Below are 20,033 nucleotides of genomic sequence, written 5' to 3'. Positions count from 1 at the left end.
AAGAGTTTCAAACTTATAGGTAAGCATACATCTATATCTCTGAGCTTGCATTAAATGACATAATCTATTCAACCTCAACATGGAAATAACTATGTATGTGTCAATTGCCACCTGTGTTAACACAGTTTTTCAGTTCTGTGCTAACAATCACTTGGATTTTATAAAATTGTAGAACATAGGACTCAGCAAGACCTTGAGTAGTGCACCTGCTAGCCCACAGCAGGAGTAACTGTCTTCAAACCACTCTTGAAAGAAGCTCGCATAACCTATTCTTTAAAATCAAGACAAGAGAAAACCGTCCACAGATATTCCCTGTGTTCCCCATGGATGTTTGCTATGCTCCTCCCTGGGCAATCTATTTCAGGTTTTAATTATCCTCATAGTGTAGGCTGTTCTTTTCCTAATATCCAACCCAAACCTAACCTACCATTATTTCTGATTATTCCTTTTCTCTTTGAAACAACGTTTTGCTTTTTGAAGCTGTATTCCACCTCGTCTTAGATTTCTGTGGCTTGAACAAACTTTGTGTATTCTGATATTTCCTCAGGTTTGCAAGAGAGATGAGCTCACACACACACAACACAGAAGACTGAACCTTGCAGGACTTTTAGTATCTCCATAGTGATAAGAACTCCAATTTGACTGGAAGTGAATACAGTTTCAGGATGCAATTTCAGTAATTTGAAATGGATTCCACTAGCACAAAGGGCTAGTTCCTCAGTCTTACATGGTTTTCATCGTTACTTTTTTTCTTTTTCTCTTTCTTGCAGACATGTAGGAAATGGACCTATGCTCATTACTTAGTAGTAAAGGTATACTAAGACAAAGACACCTGTCTGATCACAACACTGTTGGCACAGGAAGGGTGTGCATGAGTAATGTTACTTTAATATATTTCTCTCTTTCAAGTCCTTTGCTAAAAGGAACAATCTTACTATATCTTGACAGTCATCATTCCACCTAGAAATTCACATGCTAAAAAGATTCTAAATTAAGTTAGACAACTGATGCAGCTTTTTTAATGTTCTAAACCAGATTTCAATATCATTTTTCACGGTTTTCCCACTTCATGCACGTCAATCCAAAATATATCAGTCACTACAGAAATCCCACTTCTTTGCGCTGTTAAGTGAGCATCTGCTGACAGGTGAATCTTTACAACCAAAGAATAAATGGAAATAATTGTAAATGGAAACACTATATAGTATGTTGTAGGTGTCTTGTGAGAAAAATCATGTTATAAAACTAACTCAGCCATTGTTTTTGAATTAATTTATATTTAAAAAAATATTTTTTTTTTCTCCATGTACAGCCTTTAATCCCAACTCTTTCACCTTAATTTCCTGCTGCTAGTAGGTATTCTGCTGCAGTGCACAAGGAATCTGACTACATTTAACCTACGAAGCAATGCATATTCTTATCCTAATGAAAAACTACCCATCTTCAAAAGAGCAGCTGACTAAATATGAAAGACAGCAGGTATAGTGCATGCCTCTCATTTACTTTTTAACATTTTGCCATCTAAAAATGTTGTCTTTTTCTAAACCCTTCGTCTAGGTTCTCTAGTCAACAATGATGGTCAGGTGCAACAGGTGACTAAATCCCTCATACAGCAAGCGTTTAAGATAGGTGGGTTGAATCATTGTTTAGAAGAATATCTTTTTCTCCAGCAGACATAAAGACAACCCATGTGGTTTATCTAAACTTGAGGATATACCTTTCAGAGGATATAGTTGGACCCCTTGCGTCATGCTCTTCATATCTCTGCTCTTCAATGTCTTTGTTCCTCTACCTTCTTTGCTCCCATCCCTGAAATTTACTGCACCATCCTCCCAAAAGCTTCACTTCCACCAGGATGTACAAAGCACAGTGTTATATTCCTTAAGTGTATCTCAGTGAATATTGTTATTGTAATAGAACCTCTATTGTATCTTCTAGTATTCTTGAATATTTCACTTCTGTTCTTGAAACTTAAGATGTGACTCCAGCATCACAGAAATTTCCAAATGCCACTTACAACCTGATTCTCACCTTTGCATGAGATCTTTCTCACCAGCAGATTTCCAAGTCAATATTCCCCAACTCCTCCCTACTGTTTTTCATGTTTTGGGTCTGAAAACTTTTGATAAGACTGGGGCCTTTCACACCATGCTATTTCTGCCTTACATCAATGATGTACACAGAATACAAACTCCATGAAGTGCTACTTGACGAAAAGAAATTTTGTTTCAAATTAATAACGTGTGCAATGAGAATGAATGATTTTATTTCACAACTAAGTACTGTAGATGCCCTTCATACTCTTGTGACTCCTCCTTAGACTAAACTCCACAACAGTAAATGTTCATTGAGGTAAATGAAAGCTTTCAGATGTTGGATGATGATTTTCACCTGACTGATCATTCAATAATCTTCCTGTTCAAATTATAACAGGAAACTAAAATGTATGTGGCAGAATATTCAACTGAAAAGAGAACAGAGTATAGAAGTAAGAAAGGAAAGGAGACTGAGTATGCACCAGACTTCTTTCTAGTGCAGGAATATTTAGGTGATTATATTATTAATATGGAGCAAGGTCTTGACTGATTCTGAATACAAAGGTTAGTGGCTAGGAAAGTTTTAAACCCTGCCCCTGCCCAAACCCTCAATATTTCCCTTCATCCATTTCTGAAGAAAGATGGTTGTGTCTTCTGCAGAGACACAGCTTATGGGCTCCCCCTGAGCAGCTCCAGTGCTGCTTATCACTGATTTTTTATGCCTTTGTTTCCTTACCTCCTTTGTTCCCATCATTTTCCATCCTCTAAAGAGGTGCAATTCCACTAAGAACAGATTGCTATGTTCATTAAATGTATCTCAGATTCCATAACACATTACAAAGAAGTTATCAATGATACAAATATAAATTGTATTAAACTAAGTGTATTTGCTAAGTGTGCAGAAAAGAAACTGGGTATAGACACACAGGAGCTGAAGGTAAGTAGCTGCGGTTGATTGACTAAAGGATCTCAACTATAGTGACTTTCCTTTGCTTCAGGGGCAAGGCCCGGATTTTCTAAGCTAGGACCTGCAAAGCTAAACTTTCTGCTTGATTTGATCTTCCTCAGTCCTGTCTAACAGATGAAAAAGAGTGCATGCAAGTTCTTGCAGGCTAAGTGAGAAAATGAAGTTAGTTTTTCCACTCACAGGTGAGTTCTTCAAATAGCAGACCACTATAAATTAACATGATCATTTTAGAATGTGCAGTTTTGGGTTATTTTGGGATAAACATCTCTTTTGAATTCTGCCTAAGCACGAGTAGGAATAGAAACTGAGCCACCAAGCTCTGGGGAATCCTGGAAATGGTAGGCTCTGACTTTCACAGTCAGACAGCAAGACACTTTGGGTGAGATTCTTTGGCTTAAACATAGGTTCTTCTTGTCATTTGCTGTCCGCTAAAGCATCTCAGCTGTCTGCCAGCTGCCGTTCCAGAAGACTTAAGGTGGATAAGAGGTCCTTTATTATATCTGTTGTCTTTGTGCACACATCTTGGATGCCACAAGGTATATGAGATGACATAAACCTCTTCTGACACACACCTAGCAAATACAGCTCATCTTGCAGTAAGGAGAGCAGTTGATTTGGATGACAGTTTTGGTCGTGGGTGTTTTCTTTACTGACAGACATATATTCCAGTAAAGCTTTACAAGGTGTAACCGTGTTTCAAGATGGCTCGTTTCCTTCATGATATCAGCCTCACTGGTTCTGCCCCTGAAATACACAAACAGATTCTGCAAAAATAAGACATTCACATACAACACAACACACAATTAATCACTTCCACCTTTTTTTACCGGTTAGTTCGCCTCACAAAAACACCACCTGTGGAAGTGACTTTCCATGACCTTTCTGAATATGCCAGGAAACCAGCTTGATGCTTTCTCAGCATTTAGCTGAAATTTTTTTTGGCTGCAACTGAACATTTTCCAATTCTGCCCATAACTAAATAAAATTACTACTGCACTTGCAGCAGTTTTTGCCTCAGGAAGAGCTCTGAAATACCACGGTAATGGCAGCTGCCTCATATAACTAACTGGCAAAGTTTTAAGCAAGGGCATGACTATTCTGTTTTCAGAAGTTATGCCTGTTAATATGGACCTTGCTGACAATATTCTTTACTTTAATTACTCTTAATGTTGATATGCTGTATGGACCAGACTGAAAATTATTACTATTTTAAATAAACAAACTAGGAGCAGGAAACCTACAGGGATATATCCTTACCATATAGAAACATATCAGTTGATTGACAGAGAGTATCAGTCCTAATGCCACTTCTGTCTTGCTAGCAATCATTCTGGCTTCTTCTCCAGTTTTCTCTCTAGCCTCAAGCGCAAACTGAACTTTGAAAAGAGCAAAACGCTAGACAAAGTGAGGAAGATTGACCAGGACTCCTTGAGCTCTGTGAAACAACTTTCATGCAGCCATCTGAGATTCAACTTCTATCTCACATCAGTCCTGAGTCATCTCAGGAGGGAAGGCACAGATTTCCCCCTCCCCACCCCAGCAAAGCTCAGGGTGACTTTGTGCTGTGAACTGTTGTTACAATTTTAATCTCCAGATCAGATGCTGAAAAACTACAGAAAAACAATAACATGTTCATTGCTTAGAAGAACTGATAAGGAAATTAAAGTGTAGTCAGATGGAGTTTAAAGAATTGAAAGCGAATTTTTGCCATTGCACTCTTTCTTTATAAATAATTGCATAAAATAATGATGAAAAATGCATGAGATGCGTCAAGGAGTTTCTCACCACCCACTGCATTAGTTCATTTAAAATGTTTCCCCTCACCTGGGAAGTGCTGAAATTGCAGCAGTAGCTATTAATAGTTCCAAAGGGGATCTGAAGTAATTTGTCACTGGCAGGTGTTTGAAGTCCATAGCAACTTTTTTCCCCCCTTCTATGCTTTCTTTGAGTAAATGAGATGAAGTAGCACGTGTCATCTTCCATTTCAAGAACTGAAGAACTGCCACTCATCTACCTCTACGGGTAGAAGACACAGGTGATATTTATGCACAATAAAGCAGTATGAAATGCTAAGATCACAGTAAAATTCTTCTAAAAGCACAGTAGAAAAATGCACCTTGCCACTTTTGGAAGCATCTGCTCACTGAATCACACAGCACCTGGGGTCCCAGTAGTGTAATATTTTTTATTTTTTTGAATAAAACCCCTCTTATTATAACATTGCCATAATATCCATAATAAGTAACTTTGTGTCAAAAAAGGCTAACTTGTAATTCAAGAGTCAAGTACAGAATATATTTAGCAGTTGGGTGTAAACCAGAACATAGGGAGATAGATTGATAGGAATTATAATGGCAATTGATACGAAGAGACAAACTGAGCAGCAGAACTAGGAAGCCTGTCATCTTCTGCTAGCTATTACGACCAGATTCTATGTATTTTCCTGTTGTGTTATCCATAACCAATAATATTCATAACTGTTATGTACTATCAAAACAAGTCTTAGTATTAGAGTGATTTCCTCCTGTAATATTTTAATATTAAAAATGAGCTACAACCTGCAACAAACAAACTATACACACATCTCCTGCCAAAGGTATGCCGTCCTCTAAGTCCTACAGAGATTTAGCCATGTAATGTTGGTTGCTGTGGACTGAATAGAGTTAAGCTCCCCAAGACTTAGCTCATGAATATTTGAGAGATAATACTCTATTTATTACTTTAATATATTCTTTGCCTTGTTGTAAGAGGCTTTTCACTATTCAGACTTGTAATATGAAATAGTGATGCTTTGTTTCATCGAAACATTTTTATTGCTCATTTAGAGCTATCAAATGACTATCAACATATTACATATTAATTTGTAACCATGAAACAACTTGTAAATTGTATTTTATGGCTGTAATTTTATAAGGTAACATCCGAGATTCACTTGCAATAAAACTGGAGAAAGATTTCTGGCTCAAGAATTCAGAGTTTATGAAAGCTCTACTTCAGTCTACAGTCATTTCATCTGCCTTTAAAGCTTCTTGGGTCAAGATATTGTTATTTATTTCTATTAATAAATGTCTTGACCAACAGAGACTATTTTAGAGGGATAACAAATTCTGGTACTGCGTTTGAACTTTTGTAACAACACTATGCCCTAAAAGATTCTAGTTGCATGAATGTTATTATCTTTATTTTTTGTTGCTATTGTTGCTGTTGTAATGCTTTATTTTGAATTGTTGTCGCAGTCCAATCTTGTTTAAAATTTGCATTTATTACTTTAAAGTACTAATTAACGTACTGAGAGAGTGACAGAGAGCGTAAAAAAAATCTAAGGAATAAATTAATTAAGGTTCTCTGATTACTAAAACATATTAGCAATGAAAAAGAGCCCTTTTCCAGTGAAGGTTTAGGTCAGCAAACCTGAGGGGAAGAAACACTGTATCCATACAAAGCACAGATGACACCACTGGAAATTCAGAAAGAGGAAAATTTTTTTGCCTGGAAATCAGTTGGAGGCACTAGGTCAGGTATTTACATATAACCACAGATGAGAGAGTCATAGAATCATGCAATGGTTTAGGTTGGAAGGGACCTTGAAGATCATCTAGTTCCAACCCCCCTGCCATGGGCAGGGACACCTCCCAGTAGACCAGGTTGCTCAAAGCCCCATCCAGCCTGGCCTTGAACACCTCCAGGGATGGGGCATCCACAACTTCTCTGGGCAACCTGTGCCAGTGTTTCATCACCTCCAGACTGAAAAATTTCTTCCTGATATCTTTTCTAAATCTACCCTCTTCCACAATGAAGCCATTCCCCCTTGTCCTATCACTACATGCCCTAGTAAAAAGTCCCTCTACAGCTTTCTTGTAGGCCACCTTCAGATGCTGGAAGGCTGCTATAAGGTTTCCTTGGAGCCTTCTTTTCTCTAAGCTGAACAACCCCAATTCTCTCAGCCTGTTCTCATAAGAGAGGTGCTCTGGCCCTCTGATCATCTCTGTGGCCCTCCTCTGGACCTGCTCCAAAAGGTCCATATCCTTCTTATGTTGGGGACTCCAGAGCTGCATGCAGTACTCCAGGTGGGGTCTCATGAGAGCAGAGTAGAAGGGTAGAATCACGTTCCTTGACCTGCTGCCCATGCTTCTTTTGATACAGCCCAAGATATGGTTGGCTTTCTGGGCTGCAAGCACACATTGGATGCTCATGTTGAGCTTCTCATCCACCAACACCCCAACGTCCTTTTCCTAAGGGCTGCTCTCAATCCATTCTCTGCCCAACCTGTATTTGTGCTTGGGATTGCCCTGTCCCACGTGCAGGACCCTGAACTTGGCCTTGTTGAACTTCATGAGGTTCACACTGGCCCACCTCTCAAGCCTGTCCAGGTCCCTCTGGATGGCATTCCTTACCTCCAGCATGTCAACTGCTCCACGTAGCTTGGTGTCGTCAGCAAACTTGCTGAGGGTGCACTCAATCCCAACATCCATGTTGCCAACAAAGATGTTAAATAGTACCAGTCCCAGTACCGACTCTTGAGGAACACCATGGAGATGCATCTATAAGCTTTAGAGTTAAAGATGAGACATCTAAGTTAATCAATATAGTTTAGTGATGCAGTTGCATTTCTCTATTTTATGTTTGGTACTGGCAGACAAAAAGTAAAGCAAATAAATCTTCATGCTACAGCCTGTCAGAAACACCTTGGTAGTAAATTGTGGTCTGTCAATGAATGTGTGTACTTCCCTGATACACTCCTTCTGAAGAAGAAACAAGGAGAAGAAAAAAAGTTATTATGTTTTCAAAACATTATTTTTTTCACGTTTTCTTAATAAAATAGCTTGGTTCAGTTTGTTTCACTCTTTCAGTGGATCCAGAACATCTTTAAAATATTTTTGACAAAAAAGTTTTATATTTTAGGTTTTGTACAAAACAAACATTAGAACATGATATGAAACCCAAAAGTTTTTTTGAAATGCAATTTTTTGTTCTTGATGTTATCTATACACAACATGACAGATGCACATAATGTTTAATATATACCAAAATGGTCCTGTCACAACACAGCATACTAAAGCCTAAAGCCTTCTCTGCTCAGAGCTGGTGGAATCAGACGGTGTTTTAGTATAGTCATGGCAAGGTTACAGTAAAATAGAAGTGATATATTAATCTGAATTTTTTTTTTTTCCTAAATTGATGGGATTGTGAGGTGGGACTACTGTCCTTCCAGTTTTGTTTGTGAGGGATTTCAGGCAGATTTCTCAGCTGAGGGTCTCTACTTGAGTGTCTCTGAATGTTGCTAAGCAGGTGTTTATAATTCAGTGCACGTATGCGTATGCTGCTAAACTGAGGTCAGATTTTCTCTTGTAATGAAAAGAAAGCCATGGTACAAACCCAGTCATGGGCTTCCCTACTTGCTAACAGGAGAGACAACTCAACACTTCATGAATTTAATTCTGACAAGATTTAAAGGAATTCTCATCTTTTCCTACCAAAGAATACTTGATTCCCTTTAGCCAAGTCACTGGAAATTGGCATTACTCATTTTTAAAGAGCTGTTCATCTTCTGCAGCCGGGATGATTTGGCTAGCTTCAGCCTTCTCTTTGTATCTCCCCTTTCAGATTTCCCTTTGTTTGAGACCACCGATTATATGCCCATTTCAGCTATCAGGTTTCTAATGACCACCCAGTGACAAGGAAAGTTAAACCTTCTGGTGAAACTGGAGTGTTTTTAAGACATTTGTATTTTGGCTTAAACAGTTCTGATTTTGTTATCAGAAGCTTTAACCTGCTCTCTTCTTCCTGAGGTATGAGGTGATTTACATTTACATTCTTCATGTTCATGCCTGTAAATGCAGTAATATCTCTTTGTTTAGTCTAATGTTGTGTGTGTTACCGTCACATCCAGAATGACTGTCAGATAAAGATTCTGACTGTCTAGACCACAGATGTCACTTACTGGTTACACAATTTAAATTTCTTTCATTTCTGAAACACTGTATTTGATGATCTTCACCAGATACTGCATGGAAATTTGTTATACACTTTTTCTGTTTTTTTTTTTTTTTTTTAATTAAATTTTATTTTCCTAGACATAAGGAACTGAAATGTGATTTGTGTTACTGTGGTACTCCAAGCATTTATGGTGTCAAGACATTGGTTTAATAAAACCAGAGACCTCAGGAGTTTTGATTCATGGTATAGTGCATATAACGGATGCTAAGGAGCTTTCATGCTTGCAGAAAGAAAAAAAAAATTATTTAAAACACCATTGCTGTTCCTTGCCGGCTCCATCAGAAGAAGAACGTATGAATAGACTGATGGGAACTAAGACTGGGAGTAAAACCTCAGTTCTTCTAGTGTCTTTCTTTCCCTTACCCTGGCTGCAGAATGTGGATAGATATCCTTTGTCCTTCCTCTGCACTGGTTTGGCAAATGAGGAAGAGAAACATCTGAACATCTCTTCCATGTCAGCTACGGAACAGCTAATCTGGAGTGGTTGCTGCATGGCTGTCACCATCTCAATTTCTAGAATTGAAAAAAAAAAAAAAAGGAGGTTTTACATTATCTGCCTCTGATCAACCTGCCAAGCATATTCAAGTATAGAAGAAATAGAGAAGAATTTTCATTTCTGAAAGGAAGCAATTCTTTTATGATAGTCTATTGCTTAGAGGGAAGAGTGGTCTCAATAAGAATATAAATAAGAGGCCCAGGAGACAAAGCCTTCCAAAAACCTGCTGCAGGTAAGAGAAGATATAGTTTCTTTTCCTACTGAAGTTTCCTTTAGTGTCCTTGTTCCTCCTTGAGAAGGCGGCTAAGTGCATTCAGAATTAAGCTGAATGTGAGAGGTTAGTCTACATGAGTTTAGGTTTATAGGGTCCCATCTGAAACCAGTTTCATCTACGTATCAGCCTATTTTGTGGCCTGAAAATATATTTTACATCTACTGAAAACTTAAGAAAAAATAGTTTCACATATCATTTCTTAAATTTAGATTTGCCACCTAAACAGTACTCTAAAGTTTATCAATAGAAAGTAATTTGAAAAGTTCTGGAGTAATAAATAATTTAATTTTGCACTCTTATTTAGCAACTTTTCCTCAATAAGATATTTAGGGTCCAAATCTGGTTAAAAATTCAGACATTGAAAACAACAATATAGCAATTCAGATTCTACGATAATACTGCAATGAATATATATTTTAAACAGGTGACTCTTGCTAATGCAGAAAAAACTTCATTTTCTTCCTCTTCTTATCAGATTTTGCCAGCAGTGCAGTTATTATATAGCTTGCTATTGCTTAACATCTTTTTACTTAAAAAAAATAAAATATTTATTTTCTTCTGAGAAGTCTTCGAGCATTGACTGAATGAAAAGAGTTAAAATGTAGAATTTATGTGACCAGACTCTAATGAATTAAATAATCTGTTAGTTGGACAGAGGATATACAGGTGTGCTAGGACTCCTCTGAGATGTTTTATGGAAAAGAGAATTTATGTGCCAGGCTGAGTTTTCAGAAGTTTGGATTAATGTATTGCTGCTCGCAGCACCTCTTGGCACCTTCCTTTGAATGCGGAAAAACTTGCACCATATGGTGGGACTACTGAAGAATGCCTAAAGGAACTAACTCCGCTGCTGAGATTGATCCTGCTATAATTGACATCATCCATTGCCCACTCAGAGCTAACAAGGGAGAGAGGAAAAGGCCTGTGAAGAAGACTTTCCTTTTCTGTCCACAAGTACATTTACCTCCTAATCAATATTTGAATAAAAAAGAAAACTAAAGCAACATTTGGTAAATTAATGCATGGAAGATTAACTTTTTTTTTCCTCTACTTTTCCTTTACCTCTTTTAATGACCATGTTATGAATATTATTCTACTTAACACTTTGGTAATCTGCAGGTTTCCCCTAAATAAGAAATTAGAAGATTTTAGAAGCCTTTTTCTGGATTGAGCCATTTCCTGCTTCATCTGCTTACTCATCCTCTTTCATTGTAAATTATCTCCCTACACACACACACACAGACGCTCAGTACCCCCTGCCTTAGCTCGATAATGTTATCATTAGCAGGGAGGGGAACAAGATGGGGAAAACTGAGTAATTACCATGCTTTATTAAATTATGCAGCATTAATTAGTTGACTGGGTAGCTCAGGGACTGCGTCTGCTCATATCGGAACAGTGATTTTCAGTTCAGAACGGCATCTGTTTCACAGCTTTAGAGCAACAACAACAAAAATTAATAATGTATGGATTATGTCACAAAAAGAGAGGTGCTGCATTCATCTGTCTCCCTGCCACTTGCATGTCAGAAATAAAGAGCAGACATCACTGTGCCACAATCTCTGCAGGACCACAGAGGCTGAAATAAATTTTGCAATTTAGTTTGATAGCAAATGTAATATTTCTTATATAATTTAAGGGCAAGGGAGATTAATTTGCTTTCTAAAGATTGGTATTTTGTGATGGCATTGTTTTACTTTCTGTGGTGCTCAAGTTTATTTTGCTTGTGCTAAAAGAGAAAAAGATGGCTTTGATTGATCCTCATTATCAATTTGCAATCCATCAAAACACAGACCACTTTTATTTCTGCTAGAAAGAAATTGAAGTATACTTGTTCTAACAAGCGCAGAATTCTTATGTATGGAAAGTACCACCATGTATTTCCTTTTGGTCTTGTAGTTTATAGGCACATAATTAGATCTTATTGGTTCAAATGTGGCAAAGACCTGGAAGAGAATCCTTTTGCTTTGACTTCACAAGGTCAATAATTACATGATGCAACACTAAGCATTTGCAGCAGATTAGAAAGTAAGCTGCTGCAGCGTCACAGAACAGCCAGATTTGTTTCCTTCTAAAATACCAGCATGGGAAAATGTCTCTAAGTCTCAAGGGGCTTCTTAAAATCCAATTTTATTAAAATAAAAATATAAAAGAAAAATTGAAGTACTTTCAGCAATATTATAACGCTTTTTCAGGTAAAGAAACACAATCTTGTCAACGGTTATTACATGACTTGCTGTTCACAAAAGGTATAATATATACTGTATATCTATACATATGTATACTTACAGCTACACAAATATATATACTTATAGAACATACGCATACACAGGTAGAACATACTAATATATGGATATTGCAGAATACTGTAGTGGCAACGAATAAGGAAGGGAGCCAATTAACCAGAAGCAGAATGTACGTCTTCCCCACAGTTGACGGAGCAGAACATAGTGCCTCCCTGTCAGTCGCCAGTCTTTCCAGGAATGGCTCTTGCCCTCCAGACCCCAGAGCTGCCGAGAATATTCAGTTACCTAATGAAAACATATGTAAGTTTTCCTTATTTATTTTGGCTCCTTTAAAAGGTAGCTTGTGAGCTTGCAGCTGCCAGATATCAGTTTCCAGAAAGATCTTATAAAAAAAAAATACGCGTGTGACTTTCACTTCACTTTCACTTCAGAATTGGGTTTTCTAATGTCAGTAGCAGGATGCACAGTGGATAAAATATTGAATACAGTTTCCCTTCTAAACAGCTGGGCAGGGAAACGGCTTTAGCAACTGAAAAAGTAAAACATGTTTTGCTTTGCTTTGAAAGGTTTGTTCTTGTAGACAATTTAAAATTATCTCATAACTTCCTTTCTTTCTATAAATTTTGAGGGTGGTAGATTAACAACCTGCTTTGGTGCTTTCTCAGCCTCCCTCCTACCCATCCCCTGCCCCTGGAGAGAAATTTAAAATAAATAATACAGCTTATAAGTAGGGTTAGTCCAGCTTGGGCTTGTTTTTTTTTCACACAGTTTCCTTCACAGAACCCAAAACCTTTAAGGGAACCTCTGAGCACTGCAACTTCAAGGCACATACAAGTCCTCGTTACTGTCAGAGGCCCCGTTGCCCCCCATACAACCCCTGTTAAGGAATCGGAATGCTGCCTCTGGCTCTTCCTTTTACATGCTAGTCAGCTTTCTGTTTGGCCAGGAAAAATAAAAGGAGTGAGAAATATGCAGAAATTCTGTAAGTTGTTTGCATTCCCCTGAAATATTTCTTTAGCTGAAGGGGATCAAATCAATGAAATATAATGAAACCATATGCTCATTATTTCAAAATAGAGCAGCTGCTTCAGGGAGTATTGAGAAGATTTATTAATTCTACCAGCACTGCTCATTAAATCTAGGTATCTCCATACCTGTCTTCCTCAACAAAAGCTCCTCGATAGCAAAATCACCCCTGTGGAGTTCAAACTGATGAAAACTTGGCATTCTTCCCTATATTCTTCCAGGGCAGAGAAGACAATATGCTGAGCTGATGCTGCTGGAGAAGTGGAAAAAATCATCTATGTGGAAAAAGCTATCTAGCGTGGGTACAGTTTGGAAGTGCCGTAAAAGGGATGTGTGTTGGCAAAGACTGATTCTGCCTGCTACGGACCATATGTGCATTTAATTGAGTTTGCAAGTTTCCAGGCAGAATGCCAAATGGACAGTCTACCATCTGATAAGAGTGATGAAGTTTTCCCCTCTTGCTCTCTCACAAGCTTTAGGTTCATAAAGATTCTGAGAAGTCAAAAAATTCTGTCCTTCTCCAGGACTGATACTGGGACGTGTAAATTTGTTGCAGAAGACCAAAATATCAGATTTACTTAGAGGCTAGGACTTCAACTGTAATATTGAATCTTGAATAAAAATTATAAATGAATGCTGGTGCCACTCCAGCAGTATTATCTGAGTCACATTTACCTTCGTGGTTTCCTCTTTTTTCTAAGGACAGGGAGATAAATGAAGTGACTTACTTCTGGTTATAAAGTACAGGAGATGGAATAGGCTCAAGGAAAGAATTAAGTAAGTGATTTTGCAAAACCAATCAGGGTGAGGGGCTGTATTTGAACAGTTGCCCCCAGCTGTTTTCCAAATCTTAGTATGGCCTGGAAACCCCTTGTTCCAGGCACTATTGTCTGTCTGCACTGATGAACAAAGAGGTCAAGAGGTTTTTTTTTTTGGGGGGGGTGGTGGTGGGGAGATGTCCAGCTTCCTCCTGCAACTGGCTGTCCCCAGGCCACATCTGCCACAGAGCGGTGGGGGACAAGCTGTGTGCAGTGCGGTCATGAGAGCCTGTCAGCATGAATTATCCTTGGGGCACCTCCCCTTCTGGTCAGTACAAGCCTGCTGACCCTCATGGCAAGACCCAGAGGAAACATGCTAATACTCTCCATGATTATTAGCTCAGCTGTCTTCACGATAAAAGGAATAAAAACTCCATAAAGGGTGATTTTCATCCTTTTAATGTCTTGCTAAGCTTCCCTCTGGCACCGTGTCTTCCATGAGAGAAAACCACACAGTCCTGCGTCAAACTTGAATCGTGAGAGTTTTTATTATTCAAAATAAAGGGAATGTAAGCACTGATGTTCTTTGTGCAGTGATGGCCAGATTCTCAATGTTCAGCTGGTGCTTTAAAGAGCATTTCCAGGAGGTCCTCTGAGCAGGCTACATCAAAACCGGAAAATTTCCAAATGAAGTGGGAGGTGGCACCGTGGTAGGTATTTTCAGTGGTACATTCAGTCTTCAAGGAGAGGTCTCTTTTACTCATAAGTTGTAACTTTGGCTGTTTGGATGGCTATACAGGAGCTGAAGTCTGCTGAACAAATATCTCTTGCTGACAGATAGAATTGCAAACATAATCAAAATTTGCTGACAATACCAAAAACGAGAAGGTAGTAAGAGAAGCTAGACCTAGACTATAAAGCAGTCTGAAGAAACTAGAGGAGGGCAACCCTTGAACAATGACCAAAGCTAGATTTTACAAAATACGTAAAATCTCACATCTCCGGACAGGGACAAAATAAACAGCAGATTTACAAAACCAAGGGTCAAAGACAACCACAAAGCTGCACCTATCCATTACCCTGAGTTTATTTAATTTGTGTCTCCTTGCAAACCTCTACTAATAGTCTAGTTTGATGTTGTCACCCAGCATAAGTAAAAGAGAATTGTGAATTGGAGAAGGGAAGTTACACCTTGACTTCTTGCATACCTTACACAGTGGTATGTGATCTGAAAGCATTGTAAAGCAATGGTTTAAAGCATCCTTGGTGTCTCTGTTATTCAGAGACATAGTTAATGCAATAAACACCCTTGCTACTTGCAGCTACAGGTAAGCTTTCAGGAGCAGAAAAAAAAATCTAAAGTAGACTAAAATTGTTAACTCTCTTGGCTTTAGGTATTTTTTTTTCTGGAGTACAAGAGAGCCATAATAGAACTGTGCTTGTAGTGAGCTTGAGTAAAATGAATGTGGGTATAAAAAGAAAAATGCAATGCACTCCTGAGAAGAAATAGTCGTGGGTGTACATTTCACTGTGCTCTTCTCACTGGGCATTTATCAACCTATGGCAACTATGGGGGGAGAGCACAAACACAGTCATGCCTTCTTGCTTCTTAACTTTGTCCAAATAAGAGAAGTATATTCACAACAAATTAATGACTTTTTCACAGACATTTCAACTAGGCTTGGTCTGGTATTGCAGCAAAGCTTATGAACATCTATAGAGCCATGGTCTAATGTTTTCTCTATGAATCTTGTTCAAATAGATTTCTGCTCTTAAAGAAAATGTACCTTGTCGCCTTATAATTGTTATGACTGAAATATATTGCACTCCACTTTTGACCGAGGTCAGCCTTTGACACAGACTTGTAAGAGTTTTTCCTATTAATTGGCACAGTGACTGAGAAACTGTAATGAATACCCCATAAGCAGCTAAGGAAGAACAAAGAAAAAAAGCCCGACAAACCAGACTTTTGTATCATCTGTTTCAAAAAAAAAAAAAGACAGAAAACGGGTTGCTTAATTATCTGGTCTGAGTCTAGTTTCTTGTAATTTCAACAGAATAGAGAAAAATAGTGCCTTCTGCTCCAAAAGAGGACGCAAAGCATTTCATGTGGCTGGGTTACTTACAGATGAGACCAATAACAGTCTGGCATGAATCCACTTAAGAATAACCATTAGGAAAGAGACAGAAAAAAAGCAAAAGGAGTTTAAAGTTCATGTTTGTTATTTTGCATGTGGACTACATTTGGTGTTGGTATTTCTCTGGAGAAGAGAAGGCTGAGGGGTGACTTCGTGGCAGTCTACAACTTCCTCATGGGGGGCAGACGAGGGGGAGATGCTCATCTCTTCTCTCTGGTGACCAGTGACAGGACACGAGGAAACGGAATGAAGCTGAATCAGGGCAAGTTCAAATTGGACATTAGGAAAAGGGTCTTCAGTGACGGTGTGGTCAGTCACTGGAACAGGCTCCCCAGTGTAGTAATCATGACACCAAGCCTGTCAGAATTCAAGTAGCATCTGGAAAATGCTCCTAGTCATATGGTTTAGTTTTAGGCAGTCCTGTGAAGAGCAGGAAGTTGGACTCAATGATCCTCATGGGTCCCTTCCAACTTGAGATATTCTATGATTCTATGATTCTATGACTGATGGTAGTAGCACCTGTCAGCCAGCAGCTATGTATGAAGGATAAGCGGTTTGAGAATACAGTAGGAGATTTCAAGAATCTCAGCTGTATTTCATATCGGTTAGTCAATGCTGGGTATTTAGGTGATTTTTGGTGGCCATGGATGCATATTTGAAATGCCTTCAATGAAGGTAAAATGTGCATTATTACTAAAAACAATCATTGTTTCTTCAGGAGTGAACGGTGCATGTGGGGAGACAGAAAAGGTTGGAAGATTAACTTGGTCTTGGTATCTACAGTATTCTTTGTGATAATCTTGCCAAATAGCAGTTAGATCAGTGGTCTTACACATAAATAGTATCTTGGATAGCCCATGACCTGCAAGATACTCCAGTGCTATTACTGCAGAATAAGTAAAACAGAGGACAAGAGGAAGAGGTATTCAGAGTGTTATTCTCTCAGTGGGCAAGAAACTATTGAAGCCTCCAGCCTCAGATCAGCAGGCTCATCTTGAATGACTAATTAAACTTTACTGGAACAAATAGATCTCCGAATGAGATTTTTGTGACTGGAGTTAAAATAGCAGAAAACTCTCCTGTTCTCTAGTTCTGTTACTGCCATGAAGATCTCTGGTGCTGGAGCGTGGCTTTGTGACATTGCTTCCACCAGTTTATGGTAGTATTTCTGATGCTAACTCCTGTATACTGTATGGAATACTGTCCATCTACAAACTTGTAGAACAGTAAATGCCATAAGCATCATTGTTAGCAATTGTTTAATGCTTAGCACTTCACAATGTTTATGTTGTGTCACTAGAAACAAACTAGAGGCAGAGACAGGAAAACAGAAACTGAAACTCACCACTGGTAATGCCAGACTTTATCCTTAAGAAAAAAATTAGAACGAATAAAAAGAAAAAGGCATTTTTATATCACAGAATCACAGAATAGCTGCATCTGGAAGGAACCTCTGAAGGGTCAATGGCCTGCTCAAGAAGGGTCAGCTAGAGCAAGTTGCTCAGGGCTGTGTCCAGTTGTGTTTTGAATATCTCCAAGGATGGAAACTCCACAACCTATCCAGGTAACCTGTTTAAATGTTCAACCATCCTCACAATAGAAACCCTTTTACTTATGTTTAGAAGGACTTTCTTGTGTTTCAGTCTGTGCCCTTTGCCTTTTGTCCTTTCACTGGACATATCTGTCATTTGTGTCAGTATGAATTGAACGAGAAACTTTTATTTATACGGGTCAAAGTTGTGCCCATATAGGAGAAAAAACCCACACTATTTTAACTTACTCCATGGAGCTGAGCAGATTTTATTATGTTAAGCTCAGAAATGTAAAGTTAGTGGGATATCACATTGTTGTAAAAAATACACTGGATTTCATTTTAGCTGTGCTATGTTTATGGAAATCATTGGTCATGTTGTCATTCCTCAGTTACTTTCAAACACATGCTGTGAATACCTAAATATCAAGAATTTCTAATTAATTTATCTGAGTAATAATTGTTTACTTATTGGAGAGACTTCATTGCTAGTAAGCTCTATTTTATCAGCTGGCTTTTTATTTCTGTAAACCATGGTTCACGTTTTGAAGAAAACTACACGTTTGAACTCCTGCAAGCCTTATCATTCCTAAAAATGACTCAGCCACTGAAAACAGTCAAAATTAACAGAGGATTATGGATTATAGCTCAGAAAAAAAAAAAAAAAAAGCCCTACAGAAAAAGTCTAATAGCAAAACTTTGTGCTAAGTCATAAATTAGGGATCTTTTAAAAACACATTAACTTTAAATAGAAATGTTTAGAAGCACCCCTAAAACCTAAGATTACAGAGAAAGAATAGGATACAAACAAGCAGAGTAAACCTGAGATTTGTACATTGTTGAAAAGAAGGTAGTCTTATTTGTCCAAAATGCTTCCTTTCTCCCCTCTAGTTTATCTCAACACTCTTCTCCAGAATCATTCAATATGAAAATTATGTTGCTCTCATTTATCTTGTTGGAAGTATTGGAGCCCAAGATGTGACTGAAGATGTTCAGAAAACCTCTAAGGTTATAGAGGTTCTTTCCCCCATTCTTTTCCCCAAAAGTATTTCTAGACTATCATCTCAATTTCTCATAAATATTTTAAAACAAAAACAGTTTTAAAATTATATTATAATGGATTTATGGAAAATATTCTAAAAAAAAATCTTTAAAAAAATCTTTAAAAAAATCTTTATATTTATTCATTTTTTTGACCAAATCCTTGCTTGACTCGGTTTTCTTTATTCCAGAAGAAAGGAGATGGAGAAACTGAAAGTTTCTAATGTACTTCCCAGTGCTAGATCATTCTGTGTAAATTAATTTACCCATCTCAAGTAATGAATGACACAGATGACCTGGATCTGACTGATGTACAACAGGATAGCATACAGCTTCCCATCTTGGTAGGTTTTCATGACATTTGATTTTCTGTAGGTGTGAAGAAGAATTTGGTCAAAGTTCAGGACTGATTTCCACCAACTTCCCAATTTTTATGGCAAAAAAAGATACTTTTCCAATATAGACATTATTGTATTAATTGAAATCTTCTGCTGTTTCGTTATGGTTAGACTTAAGACATTTTTAAGTCAAAGGAAATATCAAGTTTTAAGTTTTTGAGTTTCCTGCTTTAGTGTGTGTGTGTTTAGAAAGGTGGGAGGAAGTGATCTGAGAGCAAATTGAAATTCTAAACCAGTGACATTTTGAATTATAGAAAAAGTTAAATTTGAAATATAACTGTGTTCCATCTCTTTCACACATTGGAGACCCACATGCTTTCATTTCTGAAGTATACACCAACGCAGTGACAGCCTAATAATTTAGTGCAGGGAGAATAACCAACAGCTAGACACAAACTGTCTCCGGAACAGTAAGAAGTAACATCTGTTTATGGTGTCCTCTTGTTTTCCTCTCCCAGGTACTGTGCCCAGTACAAGCTGTAAAAGAGTGATTATGGTGTTGTTGCACCTCATTCCCAGCAATTTCCAGATATTCACAAGTCCTTACTTGTTTGCACTACACAGTGGCACACTGGCAGCAGTAAACTAAGGAGACGTGTGGAGAAGGTTTGTGCAGGATGCTGAGGGTTTGTCCAGAACAGACTGGATCAAGCATAACCACACGGGTCTGTGACTTCAAATTTTTTTCCCAGTGGTACCCTGTCATGTGCTTCTCAGATTTATTGGGTCATCTCATAATCCCGAATCTTCATGCAACTTTGGTTATATCATCAATACATTCGTCATTTCCCTTACTGCTGGATCTTTTAGGCTGCATAGTTGGATGCATTTCAAATCACCTTAGAATTTGAAAGTGCTTGCCAAAGCAAAGGAAGAAGAGAGAGATTTAAAATTATTTTAGAGAAAACATTAAGGTGAAAACATGTAAAATCTTATTTTATTTTGCATAACACATCAACAAAAGTGAATCGACATTTCCTCTGTTGTGCGTCTATTATTCGGTTTTGAGAAGTTAAACTAAAAACTGCTAAGAGGTAAAATTACTCATGCTTTTTATTGTATTATTACCTTTTGAATCAGTTATCTATAACGAAGTTTTATGACTGTTGAATCTCTGCCACTGGC

This window comes from Charadrius vociferus, unplaced genomic scaffold (assembly GCF_000708025.1).
Source record: "Charadrius vociferus isolate BGI_N301 unplaced genomic scaffold, ASM70802v2 scaffold52, whole genome shotgun sequence".
In the NCBI taxonomy this organism is placed as follows: Eukaryota; Metazoa; Chordata; class Aves; order Charadriiformes; family Charadriidae; genus Charadrius; species Charadrius vociferus.
This window is presented reverse-complemented; position numbering follows the sequence as displayed.